This window comes from Capsicum annuum, chromosome 7 (assembly GCF_002878395.1).
Source record: "Capsicum annuum cultivar UCD-10X-F1 chromosome 7, UCD10Xv1.1, whole genome shotgun sequence".
NCBI lineage: Eukaryota > Viridiplantae > Streptophyta > Magnoliopsida > Solanales > Solanaceae > Capsicum > Capsicum annuum.
Window position 1 is genome coordinate 171,165,220 of NC_061117.1, and position 22,150 is coordinate 171,187,369.

The 22,150-nt window shown below is 31.7% G+C and overlaps 1 long non-coding RNA gene across 1 annotated transcript; it reads right to left on the bottom strand.

The window, feature by feature from the left end:
- Positions 1–7,018: 7,018 nt before the first annotated feature.
- LOC107877218 lies at positions 7,019–12,733 on the bottom strand. The gene is made up of 5 exons (XR_001676254.2): positions 12,401–12,733; positions 10,894–11,078; positions 10,064–10,216; positions 9,198–9,590; positions 7,019–7,371 (listed from the first exon to the last, which is right to left on the bottom strand). It is a non-coding gene; the product is annotated as an uncharacterized LOC107877218 (long non-coding RNA).
- Positions 12,734–22,150: the final 9,417 nt, after the last annotated feature.

A 22,150-nucleotide genomic window follows, 5' to 3' on the forward strand; every position in this document is an offset into this window, starting at 1 on the left:
GGATTTGTGGACTGTTTTGAGTGTGTTTTCTTGTCTTCTTGATAATTTTGGTATCATGTACTTAGGCATACCCTACAAAATATCTAACAAAGAAAGATTAATGTGAAGTTCTCTGAACATGTCAAAGAACTTCTTAAAACATATATCCTCCTTGGACTTTTTGAGCCTGTGAGGGAATGGTGGCAGTGGACTTCCATACACATGCTCTGCTTTCTTGGTCTTCGGGTACTCAGGCTTTCTCAAATTTTTAGCATCATCAACTTTAGCTTATTTCTTCTCTACTTTCTATAGGACTAACTCTGCCTGTACCTCCTTATTTTTCTTAGGAGGCATGTCAATAAGATCTTTACCACTTCTCAAGATGATTGCCATAATATATTTTAGATTTTCTGTATCACTTGGTAATGTACCTTGGGGCCTGGTATTCTGCGCCTGAGCTATCTTCCCCAACCGTGTCTTTAATTGCTTTTTTGTGAAAGTTACTAATTTTTAATTTCACTAGCCATTTGTTCTTGGTTGGTCAGGACCTTCTTCAATATCTCTTCAATGGTACTGGCCAGTGTATTGTGCTGCTACTGAAACTGTGGATTTTGATTGTTGCCCCATGAATAGTTAGGCTGACTCTACCTCTTGTGGTTGTAGGCATTAACATAGTTTGGTTTTCTTGCACTGCCCACAAAGTTTATAGACACTGTATTTGCTCTACACAAGTATGCAAAGTGACCACTATTGCCATAAATCTCACACTACGATGGGGTCTAATGAACTACATTAATCTGAGCTTGGGAATGATTCACACCCAATTTGCTGAATTATGTCATCATCCAAATTTGAAGAGCAGACAATTGGGTGGCTAAGGTTGTGACACTATAAACTTTTATCATCCCTGCATGCTTTTTCACTGTACCTCTAGAGATGTCACCATGCCAGTTAGGATTACCTTGTGTAATGCGGTTCAACAAGGTATAAAGATCATCATATGTTTTCTCTAGTACTTGACCACCTACGACTGCATCTAACAAAATTTTTGTATTGTGATAAAAAACTTCTACAAAGGTGTGAGACAATATCTCCTTGGACTATTAGTGATGTGGAAATTCCTTGAGAAGAGATTTAAACCTCTCCCAAGCATGGTATAGATTTTTCTTTGGCTGCTACTTAAAGTTCAATATCTCACTGTGAAACCTCACAGTATTGGCGGATGGAAAGAAATGGATGAGGAATTTCAAAGCTAAGTCATCCTATGTAGAGATAGAGGTTGTTTCAATGTTCAACCACTTCTTTGCTTCCCTAAAATGTGAGAAGGGGAAGAGAGTGAGTTCCATATAATTAGTAGACTTTAGTGGAGATAAACATGTCACTGATCTCCAAAAAATTTTGAAAGTAAATCTGTGGATCCTCTTGTGACAAATCGATAAACTGGTCGCTGGTGTGCAAAAGCTGCACTATGTTCTGTTTTAGCTCAAATCTACCTCCTGCAATTGATCTGCGGATAAAGGAGGTAACATTCATTATGAGAGGGATTTCCACTTTGTGAACTGTCCTACGGTCTAGTGGATCTTCAGCCATTGGAGTAGGAATAACCTCTTCTCGTAGAATTTAAGGTACCCTGTAGAGAAGTATTGCTTCTCTCCTTAACTGGTGTATGTGTTACTCAGGTTTGGGATGTGGATCAACCAACTCCCTATCCCTTGCCATCTACTTGCTTCACAAGCCTCTGCCTGCAAATTTCGTAGCTAAGATCAAGTATTTAGCACTTAAGAAATCAAAAGGCAAAACTAAACTAAAATATTTGCCAATATATAAGTTCCCAACAATGGCGCCAAAAACTTGTTGCACTCAAGCGCACACACAGGTGTACGCGGTCCACCAAGTATTAAAATAGACTTTAAAAGCCAAGTATAGATCCCATTAGTACTTGTGTTAAACAACTATACTATTCTAGCCTCAGTATGAAGATTAAATAAGTTCTAAAGTAACCAAAAGTATTTGAAAGATTAAACTAAAAGTAAACGTAAACAATGCGGTAAAGTAAAGGACTTGAACAAAGATGGGGAGAAACCCAGGGCTAAGGCACTAAGAGCAATCCTACTTATCTATATAACTTTGTTGATTCAATTAGTTCCCTTAGTTGTTGGTTCACGAGATCTATATCAAGATTATAGTCTTATGAACCTCTAATCAACTATCTAACTTAGCCTTACCACTATATCGTTGAGTGGGGATACAAGAACTAAGCCAAACACCTCTATTTTTCTTCCTAAATATAAACCAAATAGGGCGACTTAGGTATATTCCTATCCTAAATGCAAATTATAACTTTAATTCATTGAATGATTACAATCCCATCCCATATATCCCACGTTCTATTCTATCTTTTCTCCTTTTGGGTTCATGATGGAATTATGCATTTATCCTAACGGTCACGAATTCACAGAATAGTTAAAACAATGATAGACAACTCGTAATGATAATAACATAAACTAATGTAATTATAAGCAAAAGTAATCATGTTCTTCGCTTCAACCCTAGATGAGGGTGTTAGCCACTCATGGACGTACAAAGGATCATAATAATGAAATGCATGTAAAAATCCAAAAGAAAACTAAAGTAAAGGAATGAAAACCCTAATTGAAGCCTCCTCAAGTGTATTCTCTCACCCATAAGTCATCCAAGATGTTTACAATAAGGTTGGAATGTCCTATTTATATTAGAACCAAGTTGGTTGATTTAAACATACCAATGTGCCATGCTCTTATCGCGATGCCTAGGGGTCGTGGCACTCCATTATCATATAGGCACACTGGAATGTACATTTTATTTTACAACCAAGGGTGTGGAACACTGTAATGCCCCGAGTCTACATCCCAGACATCATACGGTACTCATAATCTCGAAGGACCACAAGCCAACCCATGAATGGTACCTACTGCAATAGCTGAGTAATAATACTATAATAATGCAGAAATTAGGCTGGAACTGCTATACCGTTCATAACTGAAATCAAATACTGGTAAATAAATTCTGAAAGCTGAGTATTTGTATAAGATAATCTAGTCTGAGAAGCCTCTAACTGTCTGAACATAGATTTGATGGGACAAGTCCCCAACTAACTTTGACTATTGAAAAATAATTGAAATATTGAAAAGATGACTATGTCCTTGAACTATGAGGACTCACCACTAAATCTGCTGCTGATAATCTAGGATGCTAAGTACGGTCAGGAGCTCGTGCGTCTGAACCTATGATATAAGATATTATAGTGCAAAAGAAAGGTATGTGTCAGTACTTTCAATGTACTGGTATGCTAAGTGAGGTATGGCTGAATGTATGGGTTCATATGCATGAACAATATTGATCGAGTAACATGAATATAACTGAATGAGAGTACATATATATATGAAACTACTGTAAATACTAATTATGCAATACTTTACACATAACTACGTATACTGTAATTGAGATTATATTAACACTAGGTACTGAGTTCTGATAATTGAATATCTGATATCTGAGTTCACTGATAACTATATTACTGTTAGCTGGGTGACTATTTCTGACAGTCATGATGCTGTAGAAATGAACTGAGTTATATATTGAACTAGGTGACTGTTTCTGACAGTCCTTGTGCTGTAGAACTGAACTGAGTTCTATACTGAGATGGGTGACTATTTTTGACAGTCCTGGTGCTATAGAACTGAACTGAGTTCTATACTAAGACTGAAACTGAAACTGTGGGAAGTAATCATCTAACCGACATGCCCTTCTCTGAACTGATTGGGGTCCAACCTGTAACCCCAGTTGGAAGGGTGTCAGTACCGTACCACGGGTAAAGATAAGTTGCTGAGTCACCCTCATCTTATAGGTGCTCTGAATGAGATAGTGGTACCCTCAACTAGTAGGTAAGACACTTCATCAACCCTCAACTGGAAGGTTGATGTCTCAACCTACACTGGCTACGTAGTTCTGGAATGCAAGGACTACTTCTAAGGATTACACCCTCTACTGGCTAGTAAGTCCTCATCCTTGGTTTCACTCGGTGTTGAATCCTACTCCCAACTGAATAGACACTGAACTGATTTCTAAACTGTACTAGGTTGGACTGAACTATTACAGATCGTGCTAACTGACTAAATTGGACTGAGTTCACTGAGTTATGTTAACTGACTGAATACACTGAGTTCGATAAATGACAGAGTACTACTATACGTGACATCACTGACTATTCTGTAGCTATAAAAATTCTAAGTAAACAGCTAGATTGTCGGGTATTAGATACCCCTAGGACTCAATAGCATGAAAAGTAAAGTATAGCATGATCTTGAAAAGCATAACAAGGTCCATTTGTTCATAATTCATTCATAGAGACATTTTATCAAACACTTGTAGGGCATAAACGTGTACATATGCTAGCATGTCATGATTTCACCATTTAATTCGCATGGACATTCCATCAAACACATGGAGAGCACAGCGTAATGCATATAATCATGGACAACATGTAAACATTGTAACTACAACACCCAAACTTGCTAATTCAAGGATTATAACATGGGAATTACACAATTCAATATACATTCTATTTCAATTTCATAAAATCCACAATAATCATGGATTGAAACTCAATTAATGTCATGAACATGAATACAATCCAATTTCAAACATATAAATCATGAATCAATAATCTTGTGGTTTTAAAAATGGATTCTTGGAATCTATGGGTGAAAGGAACCCATAGATGAACACATAACATACCTTGATTATTAATTTCGTAGAGATTGGGGTGAGTTGAGGCTTGATTCTTGAACTTGATGAAGGTAGGGCTTGTTCTTGAGAGGGTTTTGTGAAAATGATAAGCAATTTTACTATTTAGGGCTTTAATCCCGTGTTATAGAGCTATTGGGTGAAGGGAAAATGACCCATTTGCCCTTAAAAATGCGGAACAAAACTACAAAATTTACCCGGATCGGATTAGCCAGGGCACCGCGGGCTCTGTAGCGCCGCTCTGGGCAGTGCGCCGCGGGCTCATCTTCTCGAGCGACTATTTTGGAGTTTCAAACACACCCTTATTCTTGTTCAAAAATTCTGAAACTCACCCGAGATGTACTATTGAATTCTCCGATCATGAATCAACTCAAAAACTAACTTTCTAAGGTCGGGAAGATCGTAAATAAATTCCTCAAAGTTTAAGGGCTTTAAAAATGACTAAGTCCTAAAACTTCGCTGAAATTCTCTATGTATGGGACCTCTTTTTGCATGCTTTAAAGAACTCAAATGATTAGGATTCTGTGGGGTGTTACAAACACCCTTAAATGGTGTCTAGGCAGCGTGTCACGCCCCTAAGCCCAAAAATTCCAAATTTGAACATCAATTATTCCATGCATTTGGCCTTTTATTCCTTGTTCCGTGGTAGATTTTCCTCTTCAAAAAAACTTGTAAATCACCTCCATATCATGTTCATCATCTCATTAAGCTTCCTACAACATAGCACACGACGAATTAGAGCTTTAAATAAGATAGAATCAAACAATACGTACTAGTCACACCTAGCTCAAGCTAAGATTACTAGTTTTCTCATTTACTTTCTAATTGGCCGTTTTGATTCCGAACTCTATTTGCACACACCTTAAACCTTGCCAAAACATAAATTAATTTATACAAAGATTAACTAATTACTCACACGAGAAGTCCTCAAAACTAAGTTATAAGAGTAGATAACAAAACTTAGATGCATAAATTCACCTAAGATCAGTCTGATTTAGCAAAATACTTTTGTAAATATTCTTTCAATGGGTGAAATCTTACAAGATTATTAAAACTTCAATTAGGTATAAATAGATTTTAAAAAGGTGGGTGTTATCTCTTATTATTATTTTCATATAAAAAAAGGTCAATTTTTTTAATTAATTTTTAATTGAATTGGATAAATAGATCTTTTATGGTGTCACTATCACGTTTTCTATGGCTCATTACTTTTTTTATGGTATTTTAAATGTCAATATAATTTTTTAAATCATAAAAAGTGGAAATATTTTTTAGTTATTGTATAATGACAAGTGAAGTAATATTGAACTTAATCAAGGACAATATAAAAAGGAATACAAAACAAATTAATATGAAATAATAGTTAAAAAAATGTCAAAGGTTAAATTCAGAAAAAGAAACCTTGTAAAGTAATTGATAAGCATTAGTTGCAATATACTAACTAAAGATGACAAAATATTTGGATAAGCAATCGTTGAAATCCAACTAAGTACTACCAAATCTTTAGATTCTCCCTATATATATATATATATATATATATATATATTTGCTTAAGGCCCGTGCGAAGCCCAGACCCAAATTCATGATACAAATATAGTAAATTTAATTTTTTTAAAATATAACTTACGTAACATTTTTATTATTTCATAGTTAATTTAGTGATACATTAATTAATCTTGATTGGTAAGTCTTTATAATTATTAAAGTTTTTTTGTCATATAATTTGATAACTTTTAAAGGACTTTACTTATGAGGATGGATTATGAAGGAGAATTAGCAAACACAAGGAACTCAAGTTTAAACAAACAAATGGTGTGTTCACTCTATTTTTTTTTCACATTTGATAGGTTAAATTTTTGAAAGACGTATTCTTTAGGAAAATATTTTTTTAAAATTTAAGAAAACACTACAAAAAAGGGGTCAAATTGCAGGGGTTTACAAAATGTAATTCCGTCAGTTCCCAAAACCCCCAGAATACGAGCTGTCACAAACAATTTGCAACGATTTTTTTCCGACCCCCATAATTAATTTGCGGCCATTATTTTGCGGCGATTACGACCCCCCTAATTAATTTGCAGTGGTTATTGACCCCTGTTATTCTAAATTTATTTTTTTATAATAAATTTTTATTTAAAACCTGCGGGGGTTAAAACCTCCGTAATTTTTTTTAAATTTAGTAGGGCCCATCAATTTTTCATAACTAATTATAGATTCTAATTTTAGCTCAAATTTAATTGTTCCTTTAGGCATAACCTACAATTCAATATTTGTTCAATTCATACATCATTAATACAACAGAGTAATTGAACATTGTAATTGACAAGCATATCAAAAATACATTGAACATTAAACTTCAAAATTAAATTTTCAACACTAACATCTTCAAACTCCAAATTTTCAACATTAACTAGTATCTTCAAACCACAAAATCAAATTTAAACACAAAACCTTCAATATTCTAAGATTCATTCCAACCACACAATTACATCATCATAATTGAATATCCAAGACAAATGCAACAAAATCAAAGAATGTCATTAGGATCATTATCATCACGCGATTTCCTTACATCCATGGGGAAATGGGTCCACTAGCCGCATCACTTGGCTACATAAATATGCAAAGTATAAGAATTAATCGATAAAATTTCAGTCCTTATTACAAACAACAAGTTATATGAGCATCATGCTTTAACACCATGTTGGAAATCCGCATATACAATAGTACCATAAACAAGATGCAATTATAGTACATGTCCTATGAAGTTAGAAAAGAAAAGACTACTAAATGAAGCTTGATTAAAGGTTTTACAGCCCTTCAATGGACAACAACCCTTTGTTCAGACTACTGACAGACTCCATTGCATAAAATAAAGCATCACTCAACATTTTTGTGGTGAAATAGAAAAAAATATTTCTACAAAATACCATATACACACTATATCCAATGATGTTTAAATCCACTTAACTATCACCAGGTATCTGTTATACATGAAGGATGATGCAACAAGAACTGCCAAGATTATGCATTCATTTGTCAGCATGATTGGACAGATTCCAATAACTTTACATATCTATGTAATAGCTTTACAAATTCCAAGAACTTCAACATCATACTCTTGATGTTGTTCAGTTTAAAGCACAAGCAAAATGAAGAAATAGATTCCCAAGTTAACTTCCCACTTGACCAGATGAAGAACATTGTCTATGCACTTTACCACAATGGCCAGAAATACTTTGCTGCATATACTGAAAGTTTATGATCTCAGTCCAGAAGTTCAAAATGGCTTATATGATTATTCTTTTTTTTCTAATTTAAATGTGAAACTTCTAGGAAAAAACTTCAAATTGGGATAGGATATTAGATATGTCCTATCCCGTAAATCTTAACTATGCCTTGAATCTTAAATCAAATTGAATTAGTCAAGATTAAGGAATAAAAAGAGATTGAATCAGAGAAGGCACGACTAGTTAGAAATACTTGGTCTATTATGTCTATGCTATACCTAATGATATATTGAATACTGATACTCATTATATGATCAGTTATTATTGCATATGAACTTGAGGTCACTATCCATTAAGAGCTATACATCTTTGATACAGTAGCTGCAACAGCAAAGAAAGTTCTTAGACTACGCTACCGGCTCTTACTATACTTCTACACGTTAATGTTCGAGGTACATACCAAAGGTATCCCTATAGCACGACCTCTTTTATTCTCATTCCCTGAGGACACAAACACTTACACCATCGACTCTCAGTTTCTAATCGATAAGGGATTAATGATATCACCAGTACTGACATCTGGTGCGGTTTCAGTTAATTCATATTTTCCATCCAGTACCTAGTTCAACCTCTTTAACTATTCAAACTATGTAACATGAAGTCTGGTATCTACATCAACCTAGATGCACCTCGTGAGCATATCAATGTGCACCTCCAAGAGGAAAATATTGTGGCAATGCAAGGAGAAACAATGACAATAAGAGCAACAAGGGAAACTCTATTTGAACTACTTGTTTCCATCAATAGCGGGGGAAATAGTTCAGGAGAAGTCTTCTTGGACGATGACAAAGACGATAAAATGGGAGGAGAGAGAGGAAAATAGAGCCTTGTGAAATTTCACGCTAATGTTGTGAATAACAAGTTATATCTCAGATCAAAGATTATGAATGAAGATTTTTCTTTGAATAAGATTGGAGCATCACTTAGAGAGATAATATATCACCAAAATGAAGTTTTTCTCCTAAACTGTGTAAGTCTCTTGTTCATGGGCTTCACTGATTTATTTTTTAGGAATTAGAAACTCAACAAGTGATCCAACGCTTGCCAAATTTGTAAAATAAACATGATGAATAATTGCAAAATGGAGATATGAGCTAAAAAGAGAGGGAACAATAACCATAAAGTAAGGAATGGCCAAGGAAATACCACTTCCATCAACTACATGGCTTCTGACTCAGAAAGCTTTGTACCCATTTTTGTAAGACCAGCTTTCAATTCTTCAAATGTAATTGTCCCACTGTTATCCGTGTCTATAGATTTGAACATTTCCTTCAAGCCAATGATTTCTTGTTCGGTGAGATTTTCAGCAATTACGTACAAATTAAGGGAAATGAAACATAAGCACAGTTGTTGGGAAACGCATGAAAAGGAGAGACATTGCCTATCTCGTTAAGAATAAGAACATTGAATATATGACTCCAACCCTCAATGCTACTTTCTTCAGCTTGTTCATAGCATAGAATTGTTTCATTCTAGATAAGACAGCAATGTCAAGAGGTTTGTCAGATGCATCACCATCTTCTCTCATCCATGGATGATCTACATTTGCATAAAATATTTATTTTCAGTTATAGTACAGTCTGAAATGATCGTTCCAAAGATTATATAAGTATTATAACAATCAATAATGCATACTAGAACCTACCAGTAGGAGTTATGAAAAGGACCAGAGTTATTCCTTAAAAATAAATGAGTTCTATGAGCATGAACATGTCTCCTATGGAATGTGTGAAAGGAAAAAATCCACATATGCTTGAAAGAAATACGAGTAAGTCTATGTTTTGAGATATAAATATGTACTGTCTTTGGGTTACAAACTCGCTACTATAGCTGATTGGGATAATCTTAGACTTTATTTGGACTAATTACTTAGCTAAAAGAATTCTTGGTGTTTTACAAATAAAAATACTACTCTTAATTATATATGAAAAAGATCATACCGAATAGAGACAAGATAAGAAAGACATTCTGCAGTGAACTATGACAAGATCATGATTAAAGATGAATCTTACTTAGGACTTCAACTGCAGAAATCCTTTCTCTAGGATCAGATATTTGCATTTTCTTCATAAGATCTTTAGCGCTACTCGCTGCAGAAGGCCAAGGATCAGATGAAAAATTAAGATGACTTCGAAGAACGGCATTAAAGACACTCTGATCATTCTCTGCGTACAGGAAAGAGAAATATATCCAAGTCAACGAGAAGTACATCAGAACAGTCATTTCCTAGGAAAATATTATGCGAAAACTTTGCCGCATATAGTTTACTTCTGGTAGCTATTCAGCACTAGAAACAAAAGGCTCAACAAAATTTTGTAAAACATTTTATAAATCATTCGCCTAAAAATAGGATATGCTACCCCAAGTTTGACACAGGCAAATGGTTTTAAAAAATTGGAGCAGACATTACAGGAAGCCAGTTGCAAATATGGTGTTGGAAAACTACGATGCTCAGATTCAAAGGAAAACACTAACTAATGCAAGATACCATATCAGTGGGATAAATCTATTTATATTGTTATATTATAACAATTACAAAAGGAACACACATAATGCAGTGTAAATATATTTTTTGGAAATTAAAGAAATTGGTGTAAAAATGCTATTCAAATATATCTACAAGATAATGAAATGTTTTTAACTTTTTATGCCATTTCCTTGAGTTCCCTAATATTTGCAGTGCACTCTGCTACAATTCCTAAATAACATTTTTCTTTAGTTTCTTCTTCATATTTAACGTAAGGGCAATAAAAAAGATGTCATGACACATGCAAGAATCCACCATAGTTTTATCTGTGCTGAAATGAAAAGGAAACTTAATAATGAAGAAGAAGATTTATACAATTTTGATGCTAAAATTGTAGAGATAGCAGATGAAGTTATCTCAATAAAATGGTGGAACACCACTGAGTAGAATGTATAGAATAACTCCAGCACTTCAAATATCTGCTTCAGGTCCATATTCTCGGTGTAGAACTTTAGGAGAAACATATTATGCACTACCAACTAGGTCTTTGAACACATCACCTGCAATTACAAATAGTTATTAGGCTGAATAGCTCACCAATATATCCCAAAGAGCCGTGAACAAGTAATCCAGCTAAAAATCTAACAAAGCATAAGAGAAAAGAGACATGATCCTGGTAAGAGGCTTGAACTCTGTTACAGTTCTCAATAGGATAGGTTGGTGCATTTTACATGTCTCCCAATTTTTATTTTTACCAGTAGCAGTAACATTTCTATCGTAGTTGGCCTATCTTATGACTTTTGTTATTCCTCATTATTTACTGTGCCATTAGGTTGTTATGGTTGTTGCTCCTTTTTGGTATGCTATGTTATCTTTTCCTTATTATTTTATATGTCCTCTTTACTTTTGTAATGTTCTGTTAGCTACTCTGACTGGTTACTTGAGCCGAGGGTCTTCCAAAAATAGCCTCCCTACCTCATCGAGGTAGTGGTAAGGTTTAAGTACACTCTACTTCCCCCGATCCTGCTTTTGGGACTACACTATGTTGTTGTTGTATTTTCAGAGGTACAATTCGGCTATTCCTTAATTACCTGAAAGTTATTCTCAAATTTCCTTTCATTTTAATCATTGAGAGCCCTGATTTCCCTTCTGAGCTCCTTCACGTAATACCTATGAGATTTCCATGTTTCAGCTTTACTTTTAATCTCCACCTCACTTAAAATATTGGTAGAAAAGGATACAAAGATTAGGAGAAACTATGTAATAAAATTCATATGTTTGATACCAAATACCAATACAGTAACCCCTCTGTCCTGACCTCACAGATTAAGATGCAACCCACAGAAACAAGAAATCCACAATTTATTTTATAATTCTTCTATTCACTAGATTTGATATCTTGAAAAATACAATTCCTTATTTCTAACAACACTCTCATTCACTCATCTTGTTACTTTCCTGACCAGTTCAATAAAGTCATGACATTCTCTATAAAAAAACAAAGTCATGAAATTCTTCATCTTCTTCTTTTTAATTGAAAAATGGACTTCTCTGAACATATAGCTGATTTTCTATTAATTATTCTATGAGCTAAACTTAAATTAGGGCATAATTGATATGAAATTTCTTAAATTGGACAAAGAGAAAACTCACTCTAAACAATGAAGAAACACTAAAAATCAAGCACAATTGGTAAAGAAAAAAGAAAAATGAGGCAAAGTCGATGAAGAAAATAGGAAAATCGAGCAAAATCAACGAAGAAAAACTGTAAATTAAGCAAAATAAAAAACGTAAACTAGAAATTTTCATTAAAAACCAGACGATTAACAATAGATAAAGCTAAAACAAGCTAGTTTTACATCTAGAAGAAGCTAATGGAGACCTTAACAGTTGATCAGAGCTGGAAAGGAAATGGATAGAGACCTCCCACTGCGTATAATGGCCGGCGCGAAATATTTGGGGGAAATTAGAGAAATATTTTTGGGGAAAATGAGAGAGACAAATGTTTTTTGGGGAAAAAGGGGGAAATATACTCTGTGTTCGCGGTATTTTTTTTTTATGGATAGCGGGGGTTAAAGCCCCCACAAATTATATTATTTGGAGTGGTATTTTTTGGGAATGGATAACGGGTGTTAAAACCCCCGCAAATTATATAAGTTGTTGGCGGTATATTTTTGATAGATAGCGGGGGTTAAAATTTCCGCAAATTATATAATTTTTAGCAGCACATTTTTAACTGCCGCATTTAATATAATTTTGCAGAGGTTAAATAACCTCCGTAAATAAACTCCTGCAACTATATCCATTTTTATAGTAAAATGACTTCGTGAAAGTAGAAAAATTATATTCTACCATTGGAATTTCACATTCATTGGATCCTCCTCGCTCTTCAATACACCTTGTCTTAGCCCTACCCTCGTAGCTACCACCTTGCCGCCCCATACTCCCATCTCTATAATCTAAAGTATATACAAATGATTTTTGAATAATATTTTTTACTTGCATACCGAACACAAGAAAATAAATGAAAAATATTTTTCTGAACAATATTTCTAAAATAATATTTTTACATTAAAAAAATGTATATCAAACACACCCAAAAAAAGAATGTGGAGTATTATTATTAAGACATTATAAATGCTTTGATTGGAAATCAAACTGTAACGTCAAAATTGCACAAATTTTTCTAAAATGTACAATAACACATAATGTACTCTATTAGTTTTATTTTAGTTTACATTACGTGATTTGATAATCCTCTTTAAGAAGTTACTAATTATATTTTGAAAGAATATGATTGACAACTATTTTGGTGTATAGTTACTTAATGATAAGGGTAATATTGAAAGAAATTAATAAACCTCTACTGATTTACTTAAATAATAAGTATAAAAGAAAATTTTAATATTCAGTATAAATGTCAAGCAAAATGAAACAGCAAGAGAAAAATATACTCTCTCAATTCCTTTTGATTTGTCTCTTTGACTTGACAATTCACAAGAAATTATATAGTAGTGGGAATAAATCATATAAAATTATATTTATTAATTATATCATGAAAATTTATGTCTGCATATTAATTATACTTTATGTAGTTACTGAACAAATAAGAATAATATAGATAAAAAATTTAATCTTTTGTGATTTGTTAAAAGTAAATAAGTAAAAGATAATTATTGTTTAATATAAGAAATAAGTATACAAAAACAAGTAATTTAATAAGGAACAAAAAGAGATTTACAAAAAATTACTATCATGTTTAATCCAATCACAAAGATTCAAATAAAAATATTACAAAATAGTACATAAGGACAAAACTAATAAATATAGAAAAAAAAGCAATATGCATGTGTAACTATTTTATTGCACCATAAAATTTGTGAGGACTACCAAACTTCAACATTCTCTCTTACATATAGTTTCTAGATAATTTTAAGTAACTGATTACAAACTTTAGATTTATTTTGTATATATAAAATAGTTTAAGTCTTTGCTACTATTTTGCCTATTAAACAAAAAATTAAAAATTATTGAAAAAATATGATATTGCATTTTGACCAACATTCTACTGAAAACCACTAAAATTGTAGCATAAATAAAATATTGTATGTAAAGTTACCTAACTCACAAATATTTTTAAGTATTGTTGGTATCCATTATTAAAACATTCATTTCTTAATGTTCTAAAGCACTAAGGATCTAAAATTTAATTTCCTTTTCAATACTGCATAATGACATAAATTTATTATGATTTAAGATATAATTTTATTTGTTATATTGAATTGAATTATACGTGAAACATACTTTATTCAAGGAATTCAAAAATCACATCGTTCATTTAATGAATTTCCTACAGTGTTCCTAACTCCTTCATTTTCTTTGAAAAATCTATTAAGAACATGTTTCTAGTACTCTTCATTATTCTTTGCAAATGAATTGTTACTTGTACAGTATTATCAATTATTAAAATAATATTAAGTTTTAATTGATACAACAACATATTCAATATATAATTTCACAAAAAAGGTTTAAGAATGGTAGAATGTACATAAACCTTACCTCCACTCTCAGAGGTAAAAAGACTATTTCTGACAGAATTTTAAGTATTAATTGGTATCTTAAAATAAAAAAAATAATTTACTATGGTTAATTAAATTTTTATTTGATCAATTTAAAAATATAAAGATATTTTCTTGGTTTTTTAGTCAGTGTTTGGTACACGCATTGAAGCCCCGACAAATTCGAATCACACACTGCAGGGGTTGACGCTCCCAGAAAAATTTTCTTCATTCCTAAGCCTCAAATCTGAAACCTCTAATTAAGGGTGGAGTAATCCCACTATTGCACCACTATCTGGAGATATTCTATTATACATTAATTGGACTCAAGATACTTTATTCTTTATCAAATTTGATTCGGCAACTCAAAATTAAATCAAACTTACATGAATTCAACTATATAAATTATTTTCTAATGTTTAAAGTGAACAAAATACAAACTTGATTCTCTATTTAAATGAAGAGCTACGGTTTTTAACCATATTTTGGAAATGCGTATTTTTAAAATTAATAAAATATAAAAATTGAAAATAAATTTGAAAAAATTTAGAGTTCTATGAAAAAAATTTATGAAAATAAAAAAAATAATTTTTCTAAAAGATAAATTAAAAAGTACAAAAAGTGAATTCAAAAATAGCGGAACAACTCTTGAGGTGCTTAGAGGTGTTTTTCAAAAATTCAAAATTATTGAAAAAGTATTTCAAAATGTTTATGGCCAAGCAAATATTTTGAAATAAAGTGAACATTTATTTCGAAATACTGTGAATAATATTTATGGTCAAATGCCTACTTAGTTTGCTTTAGATGTCAAGCATTCCATCTGATTCATTATTTGTCTTGATATTTTTATGCTTTATTAAATATTAAAAATAATAATTCAATAAATAGTTTTTATTTATTATTTTTATTTCAATTTAACATATACCATTTGTTTTTATCACACTAATTTAATTCAATTTTTATTATATTAAAGGAAAAATAAAATTAGAAAATAATTAATTTATTTAATTTCTAAAATAATAAGTATTTTATAATCACATTAGTTATGTTATGAATTATAGTGAAGCAATTAAAAAAAGTAATTAGATTAAATCTCATATAACTTTAAAAGAAGAAAAGAAAAGTGTATGGTATTGAATATTACCTTTTGATAAAAAGCTTCTCTAATAAGAGTGATAATTGATGATCATTTGAAGACAAAAATTGCGTCCATATTTTTACACGTACACAGGATGTTTTTGTTGTTCCAACGTGTGGTTTTCACGTGTTCGTTAGAATTAAGTACAACCTGAATGACTTTTTAAAAATTTAATATAATCTCTGCATGTTGTACGATTGCTTGAAGCTGAATTATGTTGTTAAATTACAAAATTGTTGAAATGACATTTTTACCTTTGATCGTCATGAAAAGAAATGGAAAGAATTTAGGTAGATATTGAAGAAAAACATACATAAAATTTTTGAAGGAAGTGCCATAGAATGGAAGATTCTAGAAATATGTTTGCTTTTTGGAAGAGAAGAGCATAAGAAAGGGAAGTGCTTGTTATGAATTAAAGTGAAGCAATTGCAAAAAGTAATTAGATTAAATTTCAGATTAATTTAAAAGAAGAAAAAAAGTGTATGGTATTGAATATTACCTTTTCAAAAGAAGCTTCTCTGATAAGGGTGATAATTGATGATCATTTGAAGACAAAAATTGAGTCCACATTCTTACACGTACACAGAATATTTTTGTTGTTCCAATGTGTGGTTTCTACGTGTCTATTAGAATTTAGTACAAATTGAATGACTTTTCAGAAATTTAAAATAACCTTTGCATGTTGTACATTTGCTTGAAGCTGGATTATGTTATTAATTTATAAATTTACTGAAATGATATTCTTACCTTTGATCGTCATGAAGAGAAATGGATGGAATTTAGGTAGATATTGAAAAAAAAAACATACATGAAATTTTTGAAGGAAGTGTCATAAAATGGAAGATTCTAGAAATATGTTTGCTTTTTGGAGGAAAAGAACACAAGAAAGAGAAGTGCTTTTAAGACTAAGCAAAAGGGCAATTTTGCCATGATAAAATAATATATAAACTAGTTATCCGTGGCCGTGCTAAGTCCGGACCTAAACCCTAAATATAAAAATAATAATACTTTAATTTAAAAAGTTTAATTTGTATTTTATTCTTTTGCTACATAATTAATAAAATCTAATGACACGTCAAATGAATTTTTTTCATAAATTATTGTTATTACTAAGTTTGCCAAAAAATTATAATGAAAAAAAAATATAAAGAATAATCTAATTGACTTTCTTATTCATAGTTATAGTATTTTTAATTTGGATATATTTCTTAAAAAATAATTTTCCTCTATCAAATAAAAAGTAAAATTCATTATGTTACTTCAATTAAATGTACAAATTTAATATAAGTTTTTATCTATGTAAAAATTTAGTTTTCTGAAATTTGATTTTTAAAAAATTATTAAGATTATAGTACAAATTAGGTATAATCGTCAAAAATAAAATATAATATAAATCAGAGAAGGTAAAGAGCTAAAAAATTCATAAAAAGTTGTTATTCCTTCATCTCAATTTAAATGTCTTATTTGGTATGTCCCCAAAAGAGACGTTTTTTTTCTATATTTAGTAAGTGTTTTCAATTTTAACATTCTACATGACAAGTCTAATACCACAAGATTTAAAAATCACCTACTTCATCCATCTCATATTAGTTGTCCAAGTTACCAAAAATAACAGCCCCAAATTATTTGTCAATTTGCAAAATAAAAGAGAATTAATTATATTTTCTATTTTACCCTTACAATTGAAATTTTTTCTGAAGTGTATGCAAGTTTATAACTTTTTTTAAAAACATTCGTAAAACTGCTCTTCTTATTTATGATTACGTAAGGGCATGTGAAGAGGAAAGTGGACAACTAATATGAGATAGAAGGAGTGCATCTTTAATTTAAAATCACAAAATTCAAAAACCTTAATTGAAATGAAAGGAGTATAATGTCAAAGACTCAAAATACACCAATCTTAAAGATTCATGTAAAAATAAACTTAAAAGAAAAAGAATTGAGTGTAAAGAAATAAGTAAAAGACAAAAAAAAAATTGTAAAAGAAAAATAGGAAAGACAAAAACAAAAGCCACATGGAGCAATATGAAAGGATAAAAAAGTTTTGTGAGGACTACCAAAACTTTTTAACCTCCATTATATATAAATACTAGATGGCCCATGTCCGTGCAATGCACGGGCATATGTCAAGCACGGACCAAAAGAGGTATGATCTTGAGAAAAAATAGTTTATTTTCTTTCAATTGTTTTGTAGTTGCGAAGAAAGAAAATAACACCATCAAGCTAATAATGATATAATACACTTTACAATATGTACATTCATTTGTGAACCAAAATTGTACAATACTTTGTCGAGATTGCTTTTATGAGAGAGAGAGAGATGGGATCAATTAGACTATCCATGTTTATGTAGAATGTCCCAACTGATACAGAAGCGCATCGCTATAATTGGGGAAAATTTAAATTTTTGACAATTTTCATACGTCATCTTAATATCCACTGAAAAAGAGAACCAAGCATTATAATCATAATATAAAAGACCTATTATTTAAGATTATCAATGTCCATCAAAACAAAGGAAGATATACAACAATTTTAAAAGTCAACTGATAAGAAGCAAGAGAACTATGAAGTTAAAAGAAAAAATAAAAATATTTGAAAAATACTACATCATGTCGGTAAATCAGAAGTTTAGTATTATATAGAAATTTTACGTAAGTTCACCCTAAAACATCAACCTAACAAACGTAGTAGTAATACAATTTTCAGTAGCATTATGCAATCCAAAATATGAACCATTAAGGTTCTTTTAACGCAGCATATAGATGACAAGCATAAATTGCATATAAGAAGCAATTATTTTTGGATTCCAAATAAAAATGAAAAGAAATTATCTTATATTTTGATCAAAGTAAATATGACTGGTGAGCAGAGGAGTAAAATTACAGAGGAACATATAAAGGACAATTTAGATGGATTAACCATAGAGCAGGTAAACATCAAAGGTTTTTTGAACTTATTTCCTCAAATATATCAATTGTAATTGCTTGAACAAGAAAACATACAATGCAGGCAATCAAGGACAAGAGTTTGTTCATTTTAGATCACCAGGACAACCTCTAATGTCATACTTAAAATGTATAAACACAACTACGACACAAATGTATACCTCAAAAACATCGTTTTTTATTGAAAGAAGATGGATCATTAGCACCACTTGCTATTGAGTTAACTTGAGAGGATAAGCAGCCGAGAACTGTTAGCAAAGTATATACATTGACAGACGGGATATTGTTGTTAAGAGTGGATAACTTATGTTGAAATCACAAAGCATTTTCAATAACCTGCTCCATTGTCAATTACAATATTAACAATGTTTGTCCTCAAGAAAAGCAATAATTGCATCATATCATCTGCGTAACGCGAAAGAATCAACTTTTTTTTGGTATTCTGTGCTTTATGATGGAACCGCAATTACCAAAAGTTAGTGATAACAACTTATCCATGAGAAATCTCATTATATAAAAAAATGTGGATTTAATAAATTTACATTTCTAATGGTTAAGTAGCAAAATTTTTAAACAAATATTTTAGCACTGCAATCCAAGGAAATAGAGCATCCGCTATGCACAGATTGGACATAAATGAATTCAGGCTTCTTCAGTAGAGGAGCACACTATTTTTTTACATATAGGTATCATTTATACACACAAAAATTAACATTTGAACTATGTGAATGTAATGTATAGTTGGAGAAAAACTCACCTAGTTTTATCATTTGAGAAATTTTAACTAATAGCGTAATTGTACTACCCTACACAACTCTAACTAATAATAATGAAATCTTACGATTAAAGAGTATCTCATGACCTTCATCGTGAGAAGGCTACAAACTATCCAAATTACAAGCATTGGTGTTCCTTACCTTCATCAGCACCAATACCATATTAACCTCTAGTCAAAATGAATTATGGAAAGAAATCAATAATCTCTATGGAAAGGTATTATGGTGCTAACCTTAGATATTGTTCTTTGTATTGCTTTTTCAAGACATTGAATCACTATTTATTTTCACGTATCTGATTTTGTTGGTGATTTATCCAGATACCGTATGTAGTATTTCTAGTAAAAAATAAGGTCTATCATGAAGTCCACAAACATAGAGAGAAAACATTCTAGTTAGATGAAAAGAAACAAACCAATATAAGATTTCTAAAATACATAGGAAAATATAGCACCTCGTAAGCTTTTGGTCCGTCAGCATCTATACTGCTATGAAAAATCAACAAGATGTACAACTCCCAAAGTATATATGTAATAAAAATTAGAAGTTTTAGGTAATTGTTGCACCAAATTGTCATTATTGAGTAATCATTTTCATGCCAATTGACAATATATGTTACCTTTTTGTATCATCTGATTCTTCAGTTGTGACATATCAATAGTTCTTGTCTACAATCATCAGTTGGTTAAGCCTTTCTCTCAGTCTGAGAGGCCACCATGTAGTGATATAATATCTCTTAATTTTTACTACCTCTAAGAACACTGCATAAAAGTTTCTTGATCATAAGCAAATTTTCTGTGACAACAGTTGCAATGTAGCTAATGAAAGATGTCAAGCTATGCACTTGTAGTCATCCAATATGTACTTCATATTAATAGTAATTTACCTGCACACTTTAACACACACTAATACTCATCATATTGCATCAAAAATTGGTGAGGACAACACTTTCTTTAGATAGTAAACATTGTCTTCCACTTTACATTAAGTTAATTAAGGGGTGGCTCATTCCTACCCCAATTGATCCTCTTACAGAATTGAAGCACACCTTTAAAAAGAAAAAATGAGGACAAAAACTAATAAATATAAGAAAAAAACAATATGCATGTGTAACCATTTTATTATACCATAAAATTACCGAAATACCCTTAATAGTCATTTAATAAAGAATAAAAAGATATATATAAAAAATTACTACCATGTATAATTCTATTAGAAAGGTCTAAATAAAAATATTATTTAAATAATACATGAGGACAAAACTAATAAATATAAGAAAAAAATAAGATGCATGTGTAACCATTTTATTTGATACAAGATGTAAAACACGAAATTGGAAACAAAATGAAAACAAGGACAACAAAGGAAAATGAAGCAATAACGTAAAGAATAGATAGAATGACACAAGAGAGGGAATGCAAGAAAACCATAAACACTAAATTGAGGCCCTCAAACATAATCTGAATACAAGCACCAATTATTCTATGAAGATCGAGAGGGACGTTGAACCCTCACAACCCACATTTCTAGAAAATCTGTAAGCTCCCAACAAGCTTAACATAAACACTCGCAAGTGTATTTCAAAACGTATCCAAAATCATCTACCTAAAAATGAAGAAAAACTAGCTATTTATAGCCATGGGCTATTCCTTACACAATGGGCCCAAAAGTGACCCTAAAAGCTATTGGGCCCAAAAGTAACCCAAAGCCCAAAACATAACAAAGTAGTTTTCATTCTTTCGATCTCCTCATGAGGGATCATAATATTTCTCTTTGTCCCTAAATCGTAGACATGATGCACTTTCACTTAATACATCCCTCTCCTTCTAAAGAGAATTTGTCCTCAAATTCAAGGGTTCAACATGTTCAATATAAAGGAATTTCGGGGAGTTCTTAGAAGTAGTAGGGAGCATAACATGTGTAGCCAAGTAAAGTGGAATTCTAAGCTCACCTTCTTAAGGCCAAACTTCCTTCATCGGCACTTTGTTGGCTAGCAAATTTGGAACGGTAAGATCCCCATCACATGGATTCACATCAATCTCCACATTTTCATTAAGATCACCAACTCCTTCCTTATGATCTACTTTATCTTTATAGTATGGATCACCTCCTCAAAGTATGATGGCTCTTCTTGTTGGACACTCACTCATTCGGTGACCCCATCCTTAACATTTAAAGCATTGAGTACCCTTAAGATTAGGATTACTTGCTTTTCTAGGTGGATACTTTGGAGCACTCTTCTCAATGGTCTTCTTCTCAAAAGTCTTCTTAAATTCGGAACCTTGACTCTAATTAGAGGATAATTGATTCCCTACCTTAGGCTTAGTTGCCTCCTTATCCAACTTGATATCTCTCTCAACATCAATAACCGCTTTTAAAAGATCATCTATCCAGACAAACTTGTGTATTAACATTCGAGAGGCAATCTCTTGACTCAATTCTACCTTAAACTGAATCTTGGTATGCTCTTTATCCTCATTGTAATCAAGCTTCAAGAGTAGATTTTAAAATTCATCATAGTATGCTTCAACACTCATGTCTTCTTTACTCAAATTATACAACTTGTCAAGCAACCCTTGTCTATATCTCTCCGGTACATACTTGGCTCTCATAAGGACCTTCATAATATCCCATGGTGGATGTTGACCTCCATAAAGCATCCCTTGTGTTCTCTTAGCTGATTCCTACCAAGTCAAAGCATATCCTTCAAAT